General features: G+C 27.7%; 1 protein-coding gene across 1 annotated transcript in view; it reads left to right on the top strand.

Moving 5' to 3' along the window:
• Ipk1 (Inositol phosphate kinase 1) overlaps nucleotides 1-12,584 on the top strand; it is a 239,513-nt gene extending 226,929 nt beyond the window's left edge. The window contains exon 13 of the mRNA XM_065510927.1: nucleotides 12,358-12,584. The gene's annotated coding sequence lies outside the window, so the exon portion shown is untranslated. The remainder of the gene's footprint in view (nucleotides 1-12,357) is intronic.
• Nucleotides 12,585-18,041: the final 5,457 nt, after the last annotated feature.

The following is an 18,041-nucleotide window of genomic DNA, read 5'->3' as shown; positions in this document are numbered from 1 at the left end:
AATATTTAGTGTCTATTTTGTACCGAACTTGTAATATTTTTGAGTTTGTTTTATTTATTTTCATCTTAGTTAATTGTTCTGGAGCAAATGTTCACACGGCCTAATAAGTTTGTAATTCGTGTTACAAAAAGCATAAAAAAACATGTTTATTCACTTATTCTAAAATCCATCCAATTGATTTTGTGATAAGTGATTAAACAAGATTTTTTACTTTTTGTATTTATTTACACTTTAAGTCCAATACAAATTACTGAACTATATAAAATAGGTTCATTAAACGAGTATATACAAAAATAGGTTCATTTTATAAATTGTAAGATATATTTGAATGAATGGTTAACTATTTCACTACATGTTTTTATTGGGAAGCCTAGGAAATATATTTTTTTCTATTTCTGCTAGGTACTGGGACCTATTCCACAAAACAACTTATCATCTTTACACTTTGCACTTATCAAATGTTCGTCAATTTGCATAACATTATGTTCCTCAGAACTATAAAATTTGATAAATTGAAATTGATAAGTGTAATTTGTAAAGTCTTTGCAATTTCTGTTCCATGTACGTTCTCTTGTTCGTTAATATTGAAAAGTATAATTTGCAAAGACTTTGCAAATAATTATTCTGTTTCGTTCCACAAAAACTGTAAATTCTATTTTTGCAAAACAAATTTTGATAAGTTTGTCAAAAATTTGCAATATAAACGATCGCTTTAGAAATTCATATTGTTATAACTAGCTTTAAAAAAAATTAAGACGTTAATTTTTGTTCCACGAGTAAAGATGCTATTAAAACAAGAAATTGTAGAGACAGAAATAATTTCTCATTACTACAAAAATTTAAAAAAAAAATAATTTTGAAAAAAAATTTGACTAAAAAATTAAAAAAAAATTTTTTTTGGGAATTTTGTTTACCTAAAAATATTTAAAATTTTTATTTAAAAGTATAATTTGGTTCTTTAATCAGACTTTTGAGACTTTGCAAAAATTAGCTTAGTGCAATGAGATTTGCAAAGAATTTTGTGGAACAGTAACACTTTTCACTTTGCCAACAAATTTTATTTTATATGATATATTTGATATATTCTTATGAACTCATTCCGTTTTCAACGTTTTTTTAAATGTGATATTTTGTTAGTTAAACAAAATAAAAATTTAAAGATAATTATTGAAAACTCTTTCTAAGTTCTTCAAAATAGGTAATCTGTGGAAATCTAAAAAGTTTTTTTGTTTGGAGATTGTCAAATGCCAAAAAATGTCCATATGAATACAATATATAGAAAGGGTTAATATATACAGTAAAAGAGTCTATGAAAGCAAAATTTTAAAAGGATTCAGTAAAATGTGTTTCGAGTTATAAACGTTAATTTCTTTAATAGTGTAAAGCATAGATTATTTTCAGAGTATTGTTACGTTTTAACCTTTCCTTTAAATAAACCGGATACTTTTGATTGCAAATAAAAGCCGTTTAGTAGTTTAAAAATTTATTTATTTAAAATGTACAACAACAACATAATTAAATAGTCACTATATATAGTGACTATTATAACACATATATGTGTTCTAATACACACACACATGTTTATAATGTACACGAATTTACTGAAAAATACAGCATACAAAGTTGGCTGCCATTGCCCCTAAAATATCCTTTCAGCTGAAAAATTAACCCTCCGTTAGTCGCAACTGATCTGGTTGATACAAGTAAAAAGTTTTTATTGTAAATTTTTTTAAATGCCATAAATTTAAAGCTATTTTTTGATAAAAATATATTTTTACTGAAATTTTATTTTGATTACTCTTTCAAATACTTTGAATTTAATATTGTTTTATATAATTATTTATATAAAAAGTGAATAGATTATTTTCAAACGCGGCTTCTTCTTTATTGATATCAATTTGATACATTCCGACTAGTCTCAATTGAAAATGATTGCGACTAACGGAGGGTTAATTTTGAATCGGTAGCCAACAGTGGTTTTAGTGGTGTAAAACTATTGAGTATTTGCGTACTGAGTATATTTACAACAATTTTACAACACTACTTGGTTTCTAATAATTCAATGTAAATGCATATGAATGAGGTGATATTCAATTCAAATAGGTACATAAATAATACATTTTTGATTTCGTATTATCATATTGAACATATCGCATTCGTTCAACAATACTGTATTAACTCAAAATTTTAAAATGTTCAGTAGAGGGCAAAAACTGTTTGTGATTACATTTTAAAAGAATTTGAAAATCCGAATACATCATATTAAGCAAATTCCATTTGAAACTATATTTATATTGTTTTTCTTTAAAATGTTTGCAATTATTGCAAAATAAATCTATTTTTTGAGTTAATTTTTTTGAGAAATTATTAACAAACAGTTTTTGCCCTCTACTGAACATTTTAAAATTTTGAGTTAATACAGTATTGTTGAACGAGTGCGATATGTACTTTGGTTGTTTAATATTTATTTTGAAATTTGTTCATTCTCTAAAATAAATTATATAAAACACAAAACTAACACTGTTTGTTAACAGTATTGATTTAACAAACAATAAAATTTAAAACATCTAACCGATAAAAAAGAAAACGATTTAACCCTGCATTTGTCAATTCTGTTAGAAAATGCAACCCAAAATCTTGGTGAATACATATGTACATGTAATAATATAGAACTCACAGCTACATACATAGTTTATGAATTTGCTAACCTATCAGGTTACACAATGAAATGAACACTGAACACAATTCAACGTAGAAAGTAAACAAATGTAAGGTTTGTGAATTTGCTAACCTTATACAATTAAATCTAGTGATACAGCACCACCTGTATGTCAAAATATTGAACTACGGTTAAACATTATTTTTAAATTGGAAATATAGAGGACTGTTATTTTATTAGCTTTTAAACCAAGACTTGTACCACTATAAATTGCAGTGGCAACACCTCGTCAGCCGCCAGCGGTTTGTACAAGTTGTAGTGGCAACACCGCGGCTGACATCAGCAAAACCATTTTTATACCCTACACCACCATAGTGGGGTGGGTATTATGCGTTTGTGCAAATGTTTGTAACGCCTAAAAATATTAGTCTAACACCCACCTTAAAGTATACCTATCGACTCAGAATCACTTTGCAATTTTGAAGTTATTTCGATAAAATTTGGTACATACAATTATTTCGGCCAATGCACCAAGCCTATAGAAATTGGCTGAAATCGGTTCATTATTTCACCTAGCCCCCATACAAATGTCCTCTCGAAATTGGACTTTATCCGTGATAAATGGTTAATTCATATAGATATCTACACGAATTTCGCCGCAAATAAGTTTTATATATACGGAAATCATGTCACCTAATTTTATGATGATCGGCCCGTAATTAGTCATAGCTCCCATATAAGGCCCGCTTTCGAAAATCACTTTAACGAGCAAAAATCTCTTCAAAATGTTGGTATCCACATACAATTCAACACGAATAACTTTAATATAGACATAAATAACAATAACATTTTCTGATGATCGATTCATAATTAATCATAGCTCCCATATAAGGCCCACTTCCGAAAATTACTTAAACGACCATAAATCTATTGAAAATGTTGGTATGTACATAAAATTCAACACAAATAATTTTCATATAGCCATAAATAAAATGATCGGTCCATAATTAGTCGTAAATCCCATATAAGGACCGCTTCCGAAAACCTGTTTAATCTCCTAAAAATGTAGGTGTACACATAAAATTCAACATAAGTAACTTTATAAATCGGTCAATAATTGGTCATAGCTCCCATTAATGCACTCTACCGATAATCATTCACGAAAATAAATTATGGAAATATTAAAAGAAAAATTAAATTGTTCATTTACTTGGTGTAGGGTATTATATTGGCGGGCTTGACTGGCATTCCTAATCACAACCATTCACAATTAACGAAATTTGTTTGAAAAATGTTGAGGAATTTTTAAAAATTTTATTTTTTTCACATAAATATTTTTCACATAAATATTACAAATTAAACCTTTTTGAAATATGAAGAATCCGTATGACGAATACCGAAAAATGTATTTAATAATTTTTTTAACATTGGTCGTTTCATTCTCTAAACATGTTTTGTTTTGTAACAAAAAAATAAATATAAAAATTTATTTTGTGGTAATAACTTTGCCTGACCTCAGGGCATTAGAATTAGCATAAATACAAAAAATGTGCCCGCCCAGACCTCTTAGCACCACAATTGAAAATCAATGTAATAACTACAATGTTGATGATGACTATGAATTGAGGGTGCTATAACTGGCATTGATTGTTAATTCTTGATAAACTTTTTTCTTTCAACAATTACAATTATGGAATGATTTTGATTGAATTTAAAGAGCGAGAATTATAAGTGAAAATCAAAAAATAAAATGTGGGAGTATACGGGAAACAAATGTTGCAAAAATATGAAAGAAAAAAATATTTCAAAAATTAAACTTTTATTCAAGGTGTTTTCAAGTAAGGTTATATTTATAAGGGCTAATGTATGTTTCTTTCATAAGCGTTCTAATTATTTTTTATTTGGTAACAGCAGAGCATCTGAATAAACTGACGAATGCGTTAAAAAAGTTTAATGAAGCAAAATATCCGCTTTGACATTGTTGTATCGTACAACAATAACAACAATAGACAATGTTCATTAAAATGTTGTTTGAAATAAGCGCTTTTTAAAACACATACACAGACATAAAGAAGGTGTTAATGATATTTTTTTTTTTTTTTACCTACAAACAAATATCCTTTTAAACTAAAAGGGATATTAAAAAACAAATTAAGGAAGACTTAAAAAATGTGATACTATAAATACAACAATGACATCATAACATTGTTGCATCATATGAAAAACCATGCATCTTCGGTAATTTATATTTGTCTTAAGAAATAACTGGGCGTTTTATTTGTATAGTTATCCCGCCAATTACTCCACATTGATATGTTTGTTTCCTTTTAGGAAGATCTTTGTCTTCATGTCCTTTCAAAAACCTCAAGCTGTAAAAATTCTACTATTAAAAGGACTGAAAATAATAAAAACACACACAAAACAAGTAACGCCTTTAAGCCGCTAATGATCACTCTACTCGTAAAACGAAATACTGTAAAGAGAAAACCACAAACAACAGTAACAATAGTGTAAACCTCTGCGACGAACAACGGACACATGCGGTGATAAGGATCTTGTTACTTACTTATTTAGTTACAACTACATACATGACATGTTAAACGAATATTTATATGAAAACATTAGCAAAATCACATGATCACTGCCATTAATGTGTTGTTCTCTTTCCTTTTTTGAATGCAATAGTATTTGAGTTTCGGTATCTCACACTTTTTACCGATGCATTTGTTTTTGTTGTTCATTTAATCCCACTTCTAAATCACATTCTTCTGGAATCCATTGTTTCATAGATGAATGTAAATGGTTTTCTTATCGTCCTGTTTTATATGAATTAATTTTAGTTTTGCGGCTTGAATTTGCTTTATTGCAAACCTTTTAAGCGGCTTATGTAGTTATTGAAATGTGCGTTTTTGTTCCGAAGAGCGGGTGTTTGCTCTACGGGAGCTTGTGAATGAGTTTATTGTAAACGATATATTGCCTTTAATACTCATCTGATTTAGGGAATTTGCTTAAAAGTGTAAAATTATGTGTGAAAATCCGAACATCAAGCTGTGTTCTTTACAAGTATTATTTAATTACTCAAATTAACAAAAACTTTTTTTTTAATTTAATAAGAGTAGTAAATTATTTCCTTCTGCTTTATACATATGTATATTTATATAGAAATTTTACTATTGCTTCCATTGATATTTAAATATAGTTAACCGAAAAACCGAGCTTTCGGTGTTTTGTGAACCGGTTAATTTAAAATGTTGATTTTTGGTTTACCCGTTTAAAAAATTTGCGACTATAATCAATAAATCCAATGTTATGGTGATTTTTTTTATCAATGTTTATTGTTATAGACATTATATGAAAATTTGGTTTGATTTATAATCTAAAGTGCTGATATAAAAAACTCTTCCTATACAAATTTTCAAGCATTACAATAATTATAAAAAAGTAGGGGACGATGAGTTTACTTAAAAACTTTTTCAGAATCAATTAAGTACTCATAATGAATTTATTTAATTCAAATCTTATAGATAACTTTACCAAACGTTTAATTGAATTATGACCATAATTTCAAAAAATATTTGGTAATTTTTACGCGTAGATGGGAGCATCCATGTCAAAAAGGACAGAAAACTGATATTTTCGGATTAGACATCTTCGATTTTAATGAAATTTACTACACATATTATGGTTTCAAAGGGTTTCTTTAATCAATGAATTTTCTTTAAAATGGTGTGAATAAAATTATTTACTACCAAAAGGTTAAAGGTCAATTTTCTGAGTATATACTTATTTCAATGTAAAAAATATAAAAATTCGCGGTGTTAAAAACTAAAAAATTACATTGTATGAGGACACCTAAACTCTCTACTATGTTCGATTTGGATCCGCTCAAAACAAAATTCTGTATTTCTTTGATGGCTTTGCCGCTCAATTTAAAAATAAAAAAAATTTGTGAATTTGTGTTACCATCAAAAGGATTTTGGATGTGAATCTGAGTGTCATTTACAACCACTCATGGCAAAAGTCCTATTGACGGTACCGTGAAAAGAGAGGCTCGAAGAGCAAGCTTACATTGGACGCTTGAAAATCAAATTACAACGCCATTATTTATATTTAATTAGTGATAAGAAAATAAGAAAGTTTTCTAAATCACCGATTTATTGGGTTAAGGACCATCCCAAAAACCCAAAAATACCATAGTTTTATACCAATAGACACCAATAAAATAAAAATTAAAGAATATATTGTTTTATAATTTACGCTATGGATATTATCAAATAATCTGAAGTGGTTCTGGTTATAGTTGGTCAAGAACTAGTAAAAAAAAAATTGGTTTGATTTTATATTTCCTTTTACTTTTACATTTTCATAAATTTTAAATAAATGCTAAATAAAATGCGCAACTTCTAAAGGTTACCTTAGCGATCATATAATCAGAAATTTTGAAAAAAAAAATTCCTCTAATGTATATTTCATATTAATTTAAGTCATTCATCGTTTTGTGTATGTATATCCTCAGCTTTGAAGGCACTTTTGTTTGAGAGCCTTGAGGGTATGATAATATTTAGAAAAGTAAATCAGATTTGTTAACAAATAAAGTAAAAAACCAATAACATTCATTCAATACACCTGGCAATAAAGGAAACTCATATCCTTTATTTTTCATTATTACATTTTCTTTGGAATGGAGAAGAAATGAAAAATACACGTTTGTTTCTATTGCAACTGAGAACAAATGTTTAAGGATATTAAAATTCTTTTAAGCTGCAACTTTATCTACAACTAAATACAAATTTCCATTTAAATATAATTTTTGGCAACAAAATTATATTATGATGAAATTTTATTTTTGTAGTTGAAGACTGAATGAAAAGGGTTTACATTTCCTTCCAAATATTTCATGATGCAAATCATGGTGAGTGTCGAATGATGATGATGGTGATGATGGCTCGACTTTGCGGTCGGTAGTCACGAATGTCATACAAAAATGTCTCACTTTTTCCAAATGATAAAAACTAATTATTTATTCAGAAGTAAATAACTTTGCCAATTTCGCGGAAATAATTGCTAACACAAAATCTTATTACGTTGGACAACAAACTCCAACTCAATGATGAACAGCATAAAATAAGAAACATAAAAAAATAAGAAAATGCATTTCCAAGAATTAAACAGGATATTAATTAAAAATAATTTTTGAAAGTGTTGTTAAAAGCAATTATTACAATTAATATGAAGTGACTAAAAAGGATATTTGAAAAATAAATATAATTTAGGTTTTTTTTTCTTCAGCAAAAAGCTACCTAGGTATAATACTTTATGTACACACAATTAATTTTTAATAATCGAAATAAATACACATGCACGTGCATACATAATAAGCTGCTAATTTAATGCTAAATTACAAAACAACAATAAAAACAAAAACAAATAGTGTTTTGCTACCAAAATATTGTTGATCACAGCGGGTGTAGGTTTTTGTATCATTCAATGCAAGTCTATCACAAGTCTAAAATAAATAGATTGACTGCTAAACGGAAACGGAAACTGTATTAGACATAATTTACTCTAATGCCTTCATGCGATAATACATACATACATACATTTGTATGGATGTGTGTGTATGTGTGTACATAAACAACAGTACAGAGACACACACAGTTAGTCAGGGAGACACTTACAACTCTATGGGAGAGAAAAGAATCGTGTCCTGCTGTTACAGTTTTCAATGCTAAATCGTGCAACATTTACATGACCGACATCTGTCAAACGATTATACACATCCAGACTTACTTACATACATACATACATATGTATGTACCTTTATACAAACTTAACTATTGTTCAAGTTTGTTTGTAAAAGTATCGGATGGTACGCTGATGGAAAGTAACATTTTTATTTATGTAATTATAGGTTTGTTTTTGATTGCAATATTTTGATTTTATTCTTAATGGTCCTTTGATAGACGCAAAACAACCAAACAACCTTAATATATGGGGTTGGAATTTAATAAATTCTTATAACTAAATCACAACTTAATTAGAGTTTTTTTTTAATGAAATTTGAAAAATGCAACATATTTATGAAGGTGTTGACATTTAAAGCCTCAGGTTAGAACGCAGCATGTAATAAATCATGACATGCACTCGATGCGAGGTTAAATTTACTATTATAAATTCTAATTAAACCATCACCATGTACTCGCATATTGCAAGGAGGGAGGAAGTCCTCAGACGCAGTTTCATTTGTGTTTCTAACACATCTAATTCGATTACTTGTACTACGAATACGTAGTTGTTATTGCCGGTTCTGTTAGGATTCATTAAACATGTAAATCGTATTTGAAAAGCACACAAACACTCATTGCTAATGTCGTCTTTAATTTGAGTGTTTTGATTATTTTGCCATTGACAATTTGCTAAAAATGTGAATTTTAATTAAATAAAAATCATTTTAATCATTCAATGTATTCACACACAGACACACCAACACATGCTTAAACACTCCTGAGTATTAATATAAATTTGAACAAATTTGTTCACAATTCAGCAGTACATTCACACATAGATACACACTCACAAACATACATACATACATACATACATACGTGTGCAAACAAATTCATGCATTCATAAAATTTGGCGCCATTTTTAGTTGTACCCCCAGAGAGTATTTGCTCATCATTGAAAATATTACTTTTAAATTAAATAACTTAAACGATGTGAATACATTAGGGTTCCAATTTCCCGGACTTTTTCCATTTCCGGGATAAAATAAAAGAATCCTTTCATTCCTTGGAATTCGTCAGATATTTTTTAATGCTAAACTAAAAAATTATGTTACTCGTATAACAATCAATTATAGAATTTAATATTTAGAATTTAATGTTTTAAAGAGAGTAAACATTAACAATATTTTTGATTTCTGAATACTTTTAAAAAAATGCTGTTCAAAAGTTTTATAATGTAGTTTTGGTATTAGAACGGTCTGTCATTTTCAAATATTTAGACGTTCAAAATTGTATAAAGTCTTTAAAAACCTCAATTGTTTTTGCAAAACGTTAATGTAATGCAACATTGGTAAATCTCAAAGAAATATATGAATTTATTCATAAATTTTTTTGGGCATTATTTACATATTTTTAAAATAAATTATTTCAGTTTCAATTTCTTTAAGAACATAACATTTTAATTTGTAATAAGACAACTCACCAAGTAAATTTTCTGATTTAAACTAGTAAATTTGCTTTGCTAAGCTAAAACAAAGCACTTTGCTAAAGTAATTCCTAATATTTTCTGGAATTTATCATGTGTTGGAACCTAAGCTTCGAATTAATTCAATTTGAGATTAATTCACTAAAATTTTAATTCCGATTTAAAAAAAATATCTGCCATTCATTCCATAAATCCATTGCCAACATTCAATTCTTAAGCTCGTTGAATTAATTCATAACAGAAATCATTCAACATTTAAATGATTAGATTTGTATTAATGTAAATCTAATACAAATTGAATTAAAATATTTTTTCTTCATTCAGTTTAATTTTTGTTTTGTTTTTAATCATTTAATACAAAATTTCAATGATTCCAAAATTCGTATTGAATTCATTACCATTTCGTTAAGAAATCATATTTATTTTGATTTCGAAATTCGAATTAAGAATTAGTTCTTTCGAAACTTTGATTGGAATAAATACATATTTTCATCAACAGTGTATAAAATCATAGATGTATATGCTTATACACTATTGTTATTCACATAGAGAATTATACATAGAGACGAGACACTCTGATTTGTCAAGCAAAAATAAAACAAATCATATGTCTTATATAACAACAAAATACATTGAATTACATGTATTTTGTTGTTGCAAGAGTTAGGTTTTTGACAATTACGTCTTATATCTATGTTACCCTATGGTTATTCATGTAACTAGAATTTTTTCGAAATTGTTTTTTTTAGGGATTCCAATACATTTCACACAAATACACGTCGCATAGGGTTTTTATTCCGGGAATTCTCGGTACAAATTTCCCGGGAATTTTGTAAATTTTTCACTACCCGATTCCCGGGAATTTTAGTCGGGATTCTCGGGAATTACAAACAAAGAAAACAAGTTAGAGCTCTATGTTTTTCACAACAATAAAACGTGAATTCATTCGTTTTAATAAAAAACTTAAGAATGTGGTAGATTTGAATCAACAAAAATTTAACCATTCAAAGTTTGAATAAATTCTGTTATCAGTTAACTTCACAATTAATTAAATTTAAATTAAGCTTTTGAATGAAGCTAATGAATTATATATTGTGAATGGATTTATGGAATGAAAGGCTGACAGTTTTTAATTACGGATTAAGTTTTTAGTGAATTAAGATCAAATTGAATTAATTAATACGAAGCTCTATATATAAGAATTATAAAACTAAGTTTTTATATGAAATATTGATAATTTACAGTATAGTTATATATTTCGGGAATAGACGGGTACTCGGGAATGTAGAAACATATTTTTCCGATTCCCGGGAATCAAAAAAGGTCGGGAAATTAAAAACCCTAACCTCGCCACAAAAATTTAATGCAATAGTATCAGAAATAAGGATTTTACAATTTTATTTTATTAAAAAATTTTACATTTTGATAATTACAGTTTCTATTATGTATTTACCTTCTCCTTTAAAATTTAAAATTATTTGAGATGGGGCCTTTCTATACGAGACCAACGATATGTGTGTCAAAAAAAAAAACAGAATCTGATGACCTAAACATTTATGGGTGATGTACGGTGGAATGAATGATATATCTAATGGATCGATTTAGCTATGTGCTTCTGTCCATATTTTGGTTTCTAAAGAATATATCAAATGTAGTCATAAGATTTTCAGTATTGAATATCAACAAAATCGGACTGCTTTGGAGCATTAAAGCATTATCCGAATGGGCTTAAATTTTACATGACGTACAAAATCAATTTTTTAGGGGTAGACCTGCCTAAACATTAATATTATTCTATGAACAAGTGAATTTTCATTACTTTTAGCGAGTGTTAGTTATTTAATTGAATCTATGTTCTCACTCTATGGTTCTTTTTGTTTCTGTCTGTGTTTATTTGTATGGCTATATGTGTTGTATATATTCATGTACATATGTATATAGTTGGTTTTGTTTATAATTAATTTTAAAATTGTTTAATTATAACTTAATTTGCAACGATTTTGTGTGTGGTTTAGAACATAAATATGTATGTATTGTATGTATGTATGCTAAAATTAGTAAATTAAATGAGTTGCACAATGACAGTCAGAATTTAAGTAAATTATTTCTTCACAGGCCTTGTAAAAATTATCTCCATTGATTTAAATCAGGCGCGGATCCAGAGGGGTGAAATAGGAATTTCCCCCAAAACCGAAAAGTTTTCATATAAAAAAGAAGAAAAATGTAGAACAAATTTTGATTTTTCCCACCCCCAAAATGGTTGACCTATGCTGTTATTCAGCACATGTACAATTCTTACAGATCTTGCTTTTAGATTTATAATTAATTTACGAAATATTTCGTTAATTTTAAGATAACCATACATTTACAATTTATATTATTACTACTAGAATTAAATATTTTATAAAAAAGAATCAAATTACAAAATAGATTACGTATGTTTAAATATTTATTTATATATCCGATGTTTCTTTCCATACTTTTAGGAACCGACCGACCACTTCTACCCTTATATATGTGATGTATGGTGCAGTGATGAATGAAATATGTAATTCAATTTATAATTCAGAATTATTAAATATTGTTTTATTACGCTCAAGTATATCACATTCATAACGATATACATATTATTTTAAAATTTACAACATTTGGTGAATTATATTACATTTCAAATTATTAATAAGCATTTCAATAAAATTAATAAAAAAAAACACAAATTTATATTTTCATAATTTATTTTTTTATAAAACGGTAACATTATTTTAGATTATATCGGCCAGTCTATTTTAGCGGTAGCTGTAGTGGAACTGAAAAAGTATTTAGGAGTTACGTTTATTCCTTGATTTGCATGTTATAGGATGGAGTTATTGATATGTAATTTGGTTACAGCTTAAATTGTAACCCTGTAATAAATAAGTTAACATTCCATAACCAATCACAGAATATGTCTTCAGAATTTTTGACTTTAAACATGTGAACATCAGTAATATTATGAAAACACAAGCTCAATAAAAATCATGTTTAGTAAATAATTAACTAATTTTTTACATAGTAGAATACAAAAGTCATGTAAGAACAAATAAACATTTGCAGGAAATAGTAGTTTCGCTAGTAGTTACGAAAATACCCTAATGTATATGAATGCAAGAGAAAAAGAATATAAAATACAATGAAAATAATTGATAAACGAATTAACTAATCTAACCGCAATACTTCATAAACTCAACTCATTCACTTACTACATCCAATCATACAAACAACGGATATACATACAACGAAAAGTTTAAGCGTTGAAACCATTCGCTTTTAACATCATCGTAAAGATGTGAAAGGAAAATGTAAGATCTTCGTCTACATTCTACACTTGGTATAGTCTGCACACACTTTACGGTTCAGATTTATGTTCAAAAGAAAATTAAAGAAAATTTCATTTAAGTGTTGCCTTTTGAGAATGTCTTTCAGACCACTACCACATCAGTAATAACGTCGGTGCATACGTATACGTAACTTTGTAAGGACTTGTGTATATGTATTGTGATTTGTGATTGTTCTACTCAACTCCAGCTACACATAAAATATTGTTGTAGTTGGGTACAACTAACAATGCACAGTGGAGAAATTCGAAAATTCCCTTTTGTAAATAATTTAAAACATATGTATACATACGACATTCGATTATTTTATTTTAGATTTATTTTTTTTTAATTAACTAGTAGCATTATAAATATGTGAAATTGACACACCAAAATGCCGATTGGGTCGTAGAATACTCCTTTTTAAAATATCAGGTTAAAGACTTCATAGAACAAGGTACACAAAATACTGGTAGTTTGAAACGCGTATGCCGCAAAAAGTTCAGCAACTTTCAACTTTTTGAAGCAATGTGTGCATTCTGAAAGCTATCAGAAGTTGTTTTTTTTTTGTAAAAGAAACATAAAATTAATTGAAAATAAATGTCGTCAACCATCGTGCAAAAATGACTACAAAAACAACAAGAGTCGAAGCTTGAAAAGTTGAAAAAGCCTGAATATATGTATATACTTCATGGAATCGCAAAAGAAAAATGTGGAAATTAGAACCGGAATGACAAACTTATATAGTGTATACATATATGCTGAGGGATATAAAAAGCAATACAAAAAGGACAGTTTATGTTGAACTTTATTTCTTCAAAAAGGTTTGAACAGTTATAGGCAATATAATTTGACAGTTGAGTGCATCATTATTTAAGAGTGTTCGAAGTCAATAATACAAACTTAAAAATTAAATGTATACTGATTTTGACCATTGAATTCTTTGACCCAAATTTAGTTATTTCAAATGTTTAAAATTTTGCCAACAGTGTAATTTATGATAGTATTAAGTGTCATATACAAAAATTTTAATATTTCTTTTGCTTTAGTTTCCATTTCCATTATATTTATGTAAGTATGTATGTATTCGGAAAGACCCACTGTGCGATTACCATTTTGTTCATCTTCCAGGATTGAATATAACTCCTCGAAGGTTTTTGTCAGATACAATAACAGTTTATTCTTTGAAGAATGCATGTCTACGAGCACAAACACTTGTGCAAACGTGTATAAATCCACATACATAGCTGTGTATGTGTACTTGCGTATATGTATACAAGAAGATTTGAATGAATGAATAGAAAATTGAGAAAATGAGCGAATGATGAAATTAAGTAAATGTCTTTTGCACTGAATTTTGATTTAGTTACACTTTCAAAGTAGTATAATGAATTTGATGAAGGAGTAACTAACTATACAAACCAATCAAATAATTATGTATGTAACTGAATGCGTGTATGAGTGTGTGTAACTGTATATATTTATATATACAGTTACACACGACACTGTCATAGTCAAACTTATAAGACAGACTCTGTGTTTGCTTTCAAAATTACAATTTCTTAATGGTTTTTAATTGATTTTGGTTTTTTGCTAGATCACATACTACATGCACATGCACATGCACAAGAGATTGTACATACATATGTATGTATGTAGATAAATGAATGCATAGTTGTTTTTGTGTTTTAATTATGTTTTTTATTTTTATTATTTTATAACTATGTAGTTAATCATTTGTATTGACAATAATTATGTGTTTTATTTAATAATTTTTACTAATTATAATAATTATTCACAATAAATGCAGAGTGCAAAAAAGTACATTGCACAAAGGTTGAAAAATAAGTGTTTTTTTAATAATCAAAATGATTATTTACTTACATTTTAATTAAGTCTCAAACAACAACAAAAAAACACGCTCGTATAAACACACACAAAATGATTTTTAATTAAAAAATAATTATCTACATGTACACTCTCACACACATACACATACACAAATTCTCATCCATGCACACACGTATGATATGCTAATGAGAGACAGTAATAAAAATAACGAGAGAGAGAGCGAGAGAGTGGAGGTACTTGTATGAGTGTTTGTATATAAATAACGTTTTAAATAACACAAATTAAATAAATAAAAAAGCTTGTCATTAAATTAATTAACTCATTATGAACAATTTTAAAAATGGTTGCACAGTTACAAATGTAATAAATAGTTAGTATGTTAGTACGTATGTATGTACATATATTAGTACTATGTCGTTTGTGTGGAACAGGAATGATACTACTTTTTAATAATCAAATTAAATCTGACCGTCTGACCGAAAGCAGTTTTTTTTCTTGGCAAATCAAAACTAGTAATCGGTCAACAAAACATAACTATTAATATCCGAAAATTATGCACAGAAATCTATTCTTTGAGAGAATAGTTTTTCTGAATGGTTTCTATATATATTAGTTTTTTACCCCCAATTTCACAATGCCTATTTATAACACCCTTCACCATGAGTGGCAAGGGTATATATAAGTTTGTCATTCCGTTTGTAATTTCTACATTTTTCATTTGCGACCCCACAAAGTATATATATTCTGAATCGTTATATATAGCGGAGTCGATATAGCCATGTCCGTCTGTCCGTCTGTGTGTTGAAATCAACTTTCTGAAGCCCCCAAATAAATTACATACACGAATGATACATCAATATCTCCGAAATTCTTCCGGCTCGGTTGCTATTTAAAATCGAGAAAATCGGTCTACAAATGGCTGAGATATAAGGAAAAAAACCAGGACAACCTCAATTTTTGACCTATTTTTGACCCATATCTGGATTACTAAATCATTATTATAGACAATATGGATATCTAATGATAGATATTTCAAAGACCTGTGCAACGACGTATATAAGACCATAGTAAGTTGGACCTACAATGGGTCAAAATCGGAAAAAAATATTTTTTAACCCGAAGTTTTTTTCACCAAAATTTTGTTCCCTAAATATTAAAAAAAAATTTAAAAACTAAAAAAATATGTTTTTTTAAAATTAAAAAAATTATAAAATTTAAAAAAAAAAAATTAAAAACAACTGGAAAAAAAATTAAAATTTTGTTTACCTAAAAATATTTAAAATTTTTTTCACGAACAATCGTATAGCAGAAACGCATTCTACGGAAAATTGTTTTGAAGTTATACCTTTAAGAATACCGCTATTTCACTAAAGTGAAGTGATCGAGAAAAATTAAAGTATTTCCGTACTTTATGGACTCCAACAAAACATTGGGGTTACTTTCTAATTCGATTCGAAAGGAAATCGATTCGAATTACAATGTTTCGTTTTCGGATTAAGTTACGCAGTAATTGCTAGAATTGCTATATGGGCAATTCCATATCATCGTACGTGACATTTGTACGCCTATAGCGTGGAGTAGATTTTCCAAAAATAAGAGTATCTGAAAAACAATTAGGTCTTTATGTTTCATTCAGAGTTTACTATATTTTAAAATAATAAAAAGTTCTTTCGAAATATTGTTGTCCAAAATATTGAGCGAAAAAGGGTATATCGTACGTGACATAAAACGGAACTCATTTTGTGGTACATGTAGCAATATGCGAAAATTTTCGAATCGTGAGAAGCGTTATGTTTTCTTTTAATTTCTTGCACTGAACGAAATATATTTCCTTTACAATCCGTCATATTTAAATAAAAACAATCTTTAGATGATTTTATAATAAATAAAATTTAATATCGTACGTGACATACCGTACGTGACAGATTTTTCTCTTATAATAAAACACAATATATTCTGTAAATATATGTATGTATACAAAAACTAAAAAAGTGAATAGGAAATATATATTCGGTTTCAATAAACAATTTGACAATAGCAAAAAAACAATCAGAGTCAAATTCATTTCATACTACAATCTAATTGGGAACCTTGTTTTCGCAGCAATTTTAGCCTAAAACATTAAAAAATTAAATATAATCAGTTTAAACTATTATGTTTGTCTTTAAAATGTTGTAATATGATCTAAATGCTTTCACATATTAACATTTTATTATTTTCATATTTCAAATCATCTTAAAAAAAGTTTCAAGGGTTTTTGTGTTTTCAGTCGTGGTAGCGATGCTCGTGGAATTGCCCATATGAGAACCCCTCCATATTGCTTTTGTTCACTCTTGTAATCCACTTTCAAAATAACTTAACTTAAAAATGTATGTAATTTAATATTAAACAATAATTAAAATTCATAACAGTAAAACTCTGCTATAATGAATTCAAAGGTACCAGAAAAGATATATTCCTTCCTTCTTAGCAAACAAAATACTAATAATATGAATCCACTTAGAGCACGATTCTGAAATACGGGTGGAAAATTTATTTTAAAATTTTGTATGAAATGCACTCAGTTTTTAAATATTTTTGAGTGTTTTTCAAATAAAATTTGAAAAAAAATTCCGTTCGTTTTTCCGAATGGGGTTAATCAAAAAATTTAAAAATTTTGATTTAATCGTGCCTGTAAAACTATTTTTTTATATTATGCTTAGATTTATAAAAGAATTATTAAGGATTTATTAAGCCCTTAATTTTTACCCACAGATACCTTTTGAGTAATTTTATATGCTGGATATTATACACCGAATCTTTGTTCCGGAGTTTTGTAAACAAGGATAAATTTATGATAATTTATTTTAGGAACCATGAAAAGTAGTTCATTTTTGTGGAATGATATACAATATGTACATTTACAAAAACCTTCATAATATTTCTGAAGATTTTTGCGTAAATGTTTGGAAAATTTTCACTCCTTG

Source organism: Calliphora vicina, chromosome 5 (genome assembly GCF_958450345.1).
Source record: "Calliphora vicina chromosome 5, idCalVici1.1, whole genome shotgun sequence".
NCBI classification, from domain to species: Eukaryota; Metazoa; Arthropoda; class Insecta; order Diptera; family Calliphoridae; genus Calliphora; species Calliphora vicina.
This window is presented reverse-complemented; position numbering and strand designations above follow the sequence as displayed.